At 38.3% G+C, this 7561-nt stretch overlaps 1 pseudogene; it reads right to left on the reverse strand.

Annotated features, from left to right (window-relative positions):
* Positions 1 to 3708: 3708 nt before the first annotated feature.
* On the reverse strand, positions 3709 to 5173 carry LOC140599363 (dolichyl-diphosphooligosaccharide--protein glycosyltransferase subunit TUSC3 pseudogene; annotated as a pseudogene).
* Between the last annotated feature and the right edge of the window lie 2388 nt (positions 5174 to 7561).

Raw genomic sequence — 7561 nt, forward strand, 5'->3', positions numbered from 1 at the left:
AGATAGATAAACCATTAGCCAGCCGTATTAAAAAAAAGAGAGAGAAGACTCAAATTAATAAAATCATGAATGAGAAAGGCGAGATCACCACCAATAGCAAGGAAATACAAATGATTTTAAAAACTTAATATGAGCAGCTATACGCCAATAAATTAGGCAATCTAGAAGAAATGGACACATTTCTGGAAAACCACAAACTACCAAAACTGGAACAGGAAGAAATAGAAAATGAACAGGGCAATAACCAGGGAGGAAATTGAAGCAGTCATCAAAAACCTCCCAAGACACAAAAGTCCAGGGCCAGATGGCTTCCCAGGGGAATTCTATCAAATGTTTAAAGAAGAAACCATAGCTATTCTACTAAAGCTGTTCAAAAGATAGAAAGAGATGAAATACTTCCAAGCTCATTCTATGAGGCCAGCATCACCTTAATTCCAAAACCAGAGACCCCACCAAAAAGGAGAGTTATAGACCAATATCCCTGATGAACACAGATGCAAAAATTCTCAACAAGAATCTAGCCAATAGGATACAACAGTACATTAAGAAGATTATTCACCATGACCAAATAGGATTTCTCCCCAGGATGCAAGGCTGGTTCAACACTCATAAAGCAATCATTGTGATAGATCATATGAACAAGAGAAAAAACAAGAACCATATGATCCTCTCATTAGATGCAGAGAAAGCATTTGACAAAATACAGCATCCATTCCTGATCAAGACTCTTCAGAGTGTAGGGATAGAGGGAACATTCCTCAGCATCTTAAAAGCCATCTACAAAAAGCCCACAGCAAATATTCTCAATGGGGAAACACTGGGAGCCCTTCCCCTAAGATCAGGAACACAGCAGGGATGCCCACTCTCACCACTGCTATTCAACATAGTATTAGAAGTCCTAGCCTCAGCAATCAGACAACCGAAAGAAATAAAAGGCATTCAAATTGGCAAAGAAGAAGTCAAACTCTCCCTCTTCACAGATGACATGATACTCTACGTAGAAAACCCAAAAGACTTCATACCAAGATTGCTAGAACTCATACAGCAATTCGGCAGTGTGGCAGGATACAAAATCAATGCCCAGAAATCAGTGGCATTTCTATACACTAACAATGAGACTGAAGAAAGAGAAATTAAGGAATCTACCCATTTACAATTGCACCCAAAAGCATAAGATACCTAGGAATAAACCTAACCAAGAGGTAAAGGATCTATACCCTAAAAACTACAAAACACTTTTGAAAGAAATTGAGGAAGACACAAAGAGAAGGAAAAATATTCCATGCTCATGGATTGGAAGAATTAATATTGTGAAAATGTCCATGTTACCCAGGGCAATTTACACATTTAATGCAATCCCTATCAAAATACCATGGACTGTCTTCAGAGAGTTGGAACAAATCATCTTGAGATTTGTGTGGAATCAGAAAGACCGCAAATAGCCAGGGGGATATTAAAAAAGAAAACCATAGCTGGGGGCATCACAATGCCAGATTTCAGGTTGTACTATGAAGCTGTGGTCATCAAGACAGTGTGGTACTGGCACAAAAACAGACACATAGATCAATGGAACAGAATAGTGAATCCAGAAGTGGACCCTCAACTTTATGGTCAACTAATATTCAACAAAGCAGGAAAGACTGTCCCAAGGAAAAAAGACAGTCTCTTCAATAAATGGTGCTGGGAAAATTGGACATCCACATGCAGAAGAATGAAACTGGACCACTCTCTTTCACCATACACAAAGATAAACTCAAAATGGATGAAAGATCTAAATGTGAGACAAGATTCCATCAAAATCCTAGAGGAGAACACAGGCAACACCCTTTTGAACTTGGCCACAGCAACTTCTTGCAATATACATCCATGAAGGCATGAGAAACAAAACAAAAATGAATTATTGGGACTTCATCAAGGTAAGAAGCTTCTGCACAGCAAAAGAAACAGTCAACAAAACTAAAAGACAACCTACAGAATGGGAGAAGATATTTGCAAATGATGTATCAGATAAAGGGCTAGTTTCCAAGGTCTATAATGAACTTATTAAACTCAACAGCAAAGAAAGAAACAATCCAATCATGAAATGGGCAAAAGACATGAACAGAAATCTCACAGAGGAAGACATAGACACGGCCAACAAGCACATGAGAAAATGCTGCGCATCACTGGCCATCAGGGAAATACAAATCAAAACCATGATGAGATACCACCTCACACCAGTGAGAATGGGGAAAATTAACAAGACAGGAAACAACAAATGTTGGAGAGGATGTGGAGAAAGGGGAATCCTCTTGCACTGTTGGTAGAAATGTGAACTGGTGCAGCCACCCTGGAAAACTGTGTGGAGGTTCTTCTAAGAGTTAAAAATAGATCTGCCCTATGACCCAGAAATTGCACTGCTAGGGGTTTACCCCAAAGATACAGATGCAGTGAAACGCTGGAACACCTGCACCCCAATGTTTATAGCAGCAATGTCCACAATAGCCAAACTCTGGAAGGAGCCTCGGTGTCCATCGAAAGATGAATGGATAAAGAAGATGTGGTCTATGTGTACAATGGAATATTACTCAGCCATTAGAAACGACAAATACCCACCATTTGCTTCAATGTGGATGGAACTGGAGGGTATTATGCTGAGTGAAATAAATCAATAGGAGAAAGACAAACATTATATGGTCTCATTCATTTGGGGAATATAAAAATAGTGAAAGGGAATTAAGGGCAAAGGAGAGAAAATGAGTGGGAAATATCAGAGAGGGAGACAGAACATGAGAGACTCCTAACTCTGGGAAACATACAAGGGGTAGTGGAAAGGGAGGTGGGCGGGGGGTTGGGGTGACTGGGTGATGGGCTCTGAGGGGGGCACTTGATGGGATGAGCACTGGGTGTTATGCTATATGTTGGCAAATTGCACCCCAATAAAAAGAAGTTGAAAAATAAAAATAAAATAAAATCCTCAACAAAGTAGGAATAGAAGGAACATATCTCAACATCATAAGGTCCATATATAAAAGATACACAACTAAGGTAATCCTGATGTAGAAAAACTGAGATCTTTTCCTCTATGGTTAGGTAGAAGCCAGGGATGTCCCTGCCATCCTTGTTATTTAACATAATACTAGAATTTCTAGCCTCAGCAATCGGACAACAAAAAGAAATAACAGGCATCCAAATTGGCAAGGAAGAAGTCAAACTTTCACTATTTGCCAACAACATGACACTCTTTGTAGAAAACTGGAAAAACTCCACCAAAAAATTGTTTTTTTAATATTTTAAAACCATCTACTCAATTTCTACCAAAAAACCCTGCTCAGATTTTGATTGGGATTACATTGAAACAATAAATCAATTTGGAGGTATTTGACAACTTTTTCATATTAATGTGATATACATTTCCTTTTATTTATGCTTTCTTCAATATTTCTCAGCAATATTTCATGGTTTTTGATGGACAGATATTCCATATTTTCTCTTAAACGTACCCCAAATTATATTTTTATATCATTATTGATGGAATTCTCCAATTTCATTTTCTTTTTTTTTTTATACTGAAATGACAATGAGTATATTTTTCAGTATGTGACATATTTTCATGCATATACCTTATCTCTGTACAACCTTAAGGGTTCTTTAACATATATTTCATAGTTTTCCCTTACTAACATTGTGGTTTTCTTTACTAATGAGTGAACAATTCTAACACATGAATTCATAATTACATTGTCATTTATTTCAGTCCTATGACATATACTGAATATAATATGCTTGAGAACCTTTGTTCTTTCCACTGCTACTATGAAATATAACCATCCACTTCTATAAATTAAATTCACTAGGAAAGCTCACATTTAAAAAAAATTATACAAGAATAAGCTAGAATTGTCACAATCAATGTGGAAATGAATTCAAGAAATCAAACTATATCTCAGGAACACTTTATCTTCATGGTAAACATTCACTTTATGCAAATCCCACTTGGCTTCATTTAATTAAAAAGCTATAAGGATAGCCGTGGTATTTGGAACGAAATATTGAAAGTAGAAAACTGAAGAAGAAGACCACCAGGCCTAATCCCACTAGGCAAATTATCCGTCTTTTACCAACATCTCCCTTGGATGTTGCTGCTTCATTTAGAAGAACCATCCCCATGGTGATAGCAGCATTTAGTACCAGAATGATGTGGGACTCTGCCACAAATTGAGCCTGGCTGCTTCCGTGAATGTAGCTCACTTGTCCATTGTGTGGGTTCTTATGAGCATATGGAGGTCCACGGATATGATTCCACATCTGGCCAGAAGTCATAGCAAAGACTATACACAGAGATACCATGGCCCAACCAGTCTTATTATAGATGAATTCCAAGTTGTTCCTTCTTAAATAGAGCAAACCGCCAACAAGTGACACTAACAGGGCCAAAGCAATGGTGCCAGAATAGTTGGGTGGTCTGAAGACTCGAATATGAACATCCGTTCTGTCAGCAATCCACTTTGCTAGTTGTTCAGCGGCAAATCCAATTCTTTGAAGGTCAAAAGTATCAGCTCTCTTGGGTCTGCCTTTTGGAGGAAAATGCATGAACGTAGGAGCAGAATTCATGTTGAGCTGTTGAAAAACATCTGTTCCCTCATCATAATCCACCATACTAAAGAAGAGTTTGTTGCAGAAGGCAGATGAATAGCGCCAGGAGTTAGCCAGTATTTGATATTCTTCACTAGCTTGCCTGCACACAGAACACTGACGCTGGGGCTGAAGAGCAGTGAACATAACAATCATAGAATAGTTTCGAGGTGGTGCCTTTATAAATTTTCGGAATTTATCGCCATTCATTCGGAAGATGGAGCGCCTGGAACTCCATTCCATCAGTTGTTCAACTTTTTCAGCTAAAAGATTCTCTTTCTTCTTCTGTCCTCCCCCGAGCTGGATGCAGAGAAGCAGCAGGAGGAGGAGGAAGGGAAAGCTCCCGGTGGGCAGGTAGCGCAGCCGCCGCCCCGCCTGCCTCCGGCGTGAAGGAGCGCCCCTGGCACCCATCGCCGCAGGGCAGTGTCTCCTCCACGCTCGGTAACCGTGCGCGCCCAGCTCCTACCGGCGTCCGACTCCTGCCAGAACAGCCGCCGGCCGCCCCTGCCTGTGCCCTCGCGGGTGCCTGCGGCTTCGCCGGGGAAGCGGAGGCCGCGGAGGACGCTCAAATTTCATTTTCATATTACTGATAATATGTAGAAATAAAATAGATTTTGAAAATATTGCTCTTGCATCATGCTATTTTGCTTTGTTCACTTATTAGTTCTAATAGCTTATTTATAAATTCCTCAAAATTTTCTACATCAGAGGACATATCTTTTTCTCTAAAGGGTTGAAGAGGTAATATTTTAGACTTTATAGGTCATTTGGTCTCTGTCAGAGCTACTCAACTCTACTGGTGTAGCACAAAAGCAGCCACAGACAATATATAAATGAACATTTGACATATATTGTCATGTTATCTATAAGTAAAGAATTGTGTTTAATCCTATGCAAGCTGTCTTACTGCACTGGCTAAGACTTCTTATATCATATTGAGTTGAATTACTGAGTGGGTTTCCTTTTATATGTAATTCAGTGACAGTTTTAGAAACTCTATTTTTCATCAGTCTTATTTTTTTTTTGTATGCTTTGGTTCAGATAATTTCTATTTATCTATAGTCCAGTTCATGAGTTATTTTTCTTCTCTATGATCTCTAGTCTTCTCACTGATTTAAAAAAAATCATGGTAGCTTGTGTGTGTGTAGCCCTCACTGTCTGGTGCCATTACTAAACACTATCCTCAGAAGATTGTCAGCTCACCTGGTAACCTTAAACCTTTTTGGCTTTCCTGATATCTTCTTTTAGTTAGTCCCAACTTTCATAACATAACAAATTCTTGTGTCTTGCTCAAAGAGACTCAGAGCGTCTTTATCTTCTATTGTTGTATAGATCAGAAGCCTTCCACCTTGCTTGTAGCATCTTCTAAGGAGTTACTTTCCAGAAAGATGTGTCATTCATCTGGGGCAACTAACAGGAGCAAGATATGACACATGAGTTTGAGAGGTGGTTTTAGAGTTGGTTGAATGTTAAGAGGAAAAGAATTAAGAAAGTTGGAATTTCTTTTAGGTATTAAATTTATATATGGACCCCTTTACTCCATCTTAGCAAATGATGTTTTAGTTACCTCTTTGAGAGCCAGATAAAGTATCATTTGTGGAAAGTGAACTTAAGTCCCTACGCAGAATTAACAAGCTATGCTCAAACTTGTATTATAGCCCTTTTCATACTGCACTGATACTATTTGCGTATTTTTATTTTCACTGGATTTTGTCCTCAGCTGCTTTGTAGCTTTAGTGATAAGCAGTGCCTATCTTACAATGCATCCTTGTTGAATGGATGAAGTGGATTTGGGTTGCAAAATACTTTCATCTGACAGTAATCCTTCTTTTCTTCCTTCATTTCCTCTTTCCTTCCTAATTTCTTTCCTTATTTCTTCCCTTCTTTCCTTTCTTAGGCCCCTTCTTTCCCCTTCCCTTGCTCCCTGCTTTCTCCCTTCCTCACTTTCCTCCTTCTTTTGTTCTTTCCTCTTTCTTACATCTTTTCTGTTAGGCATTCCAAAATTCATATTCTCATAATAAAGTAAAACAGTACTTTTAGCCCATTTTTTGGCTTTCCTGTTTTAAAATCTGGTGTTCAAATATAATTTGTTTTTTTACACACTACATTGCTAAAAATGGTGTTTCCTATGGAAAATAAATAGGATATAACCTCCTGTTTGTATTTATGTGTTTACACATACCCATAATGTTCTTACAGTATGTCAAGGAACTTGGGGTTCTTTTGGTTGCACATACTTTCACCTTTATGATTCTAGGATAATTCCAGGTTGTTCTGAAATGCAGATTCCAATCATTGTTTCATAGTGGAATCTGTTAATGAACAAATTCACAATTAGAGGGCTACTCTAATTTCAGGAATGGTTTTTGTGTTTCCTAACCAATTATCCTGTGGAATCTGGACCTGTTAATCCTGGTTTTCAGTGAGATCAGAATTGATCTTACTCAGTGAATGAAATAGCTTTAAAATGTTCTTTGCTATATGTGCTCCCAGCAGCAATTCACATCTGTAATCCATCTGCTGAGTTTCAGTACTTTGGCTTCTGAAATTGCAAATAGATTGCTTGTAGCTGAAGGACTACCTTCTTCTAAATTTTTAGTTAAGGAACATTTTCATATTGGCCAGAATTCAGACTACAAGTCTATTTCTCATACTACTGGAAAATAATGCCTTTATTTCTTCATTCTTGTTTCTCAGAATTATCACCTAAATAAGAGTGTGTATATGGTGCAAGTGGTATTGTGGGAGAGAAAAGGTGAGGGTAGAACAAAACATACTCTTTCTCAACACCTCTTACTGATAATATTTTTAACATTAAAAAAAAACATTTTGATAGGAAGATATGGGCTCCAGGGATGTAAAGCTGAATAGGATCTAGTTTTTCTGGCTCTAGTGCCCAGTGACCATGAATTTCATTCTCAATATTAAGACATTGCAGTATGAGAAA

Source organism: Vulpes vulpes, chromosome 6 (genome assembly GCF_048418805.1).
Source record: "Vulpes vulpes isolate BD-2025 chromosome 6, VulVul3, whole genome shotgun sequence".
In the NCBI taxonomy this organism is placed as follows: Eukaryota; Metazoa; Chordata; class Mammalia; order Carnivora; family Canidae; genus Vulpes; species Vulpes vulpes.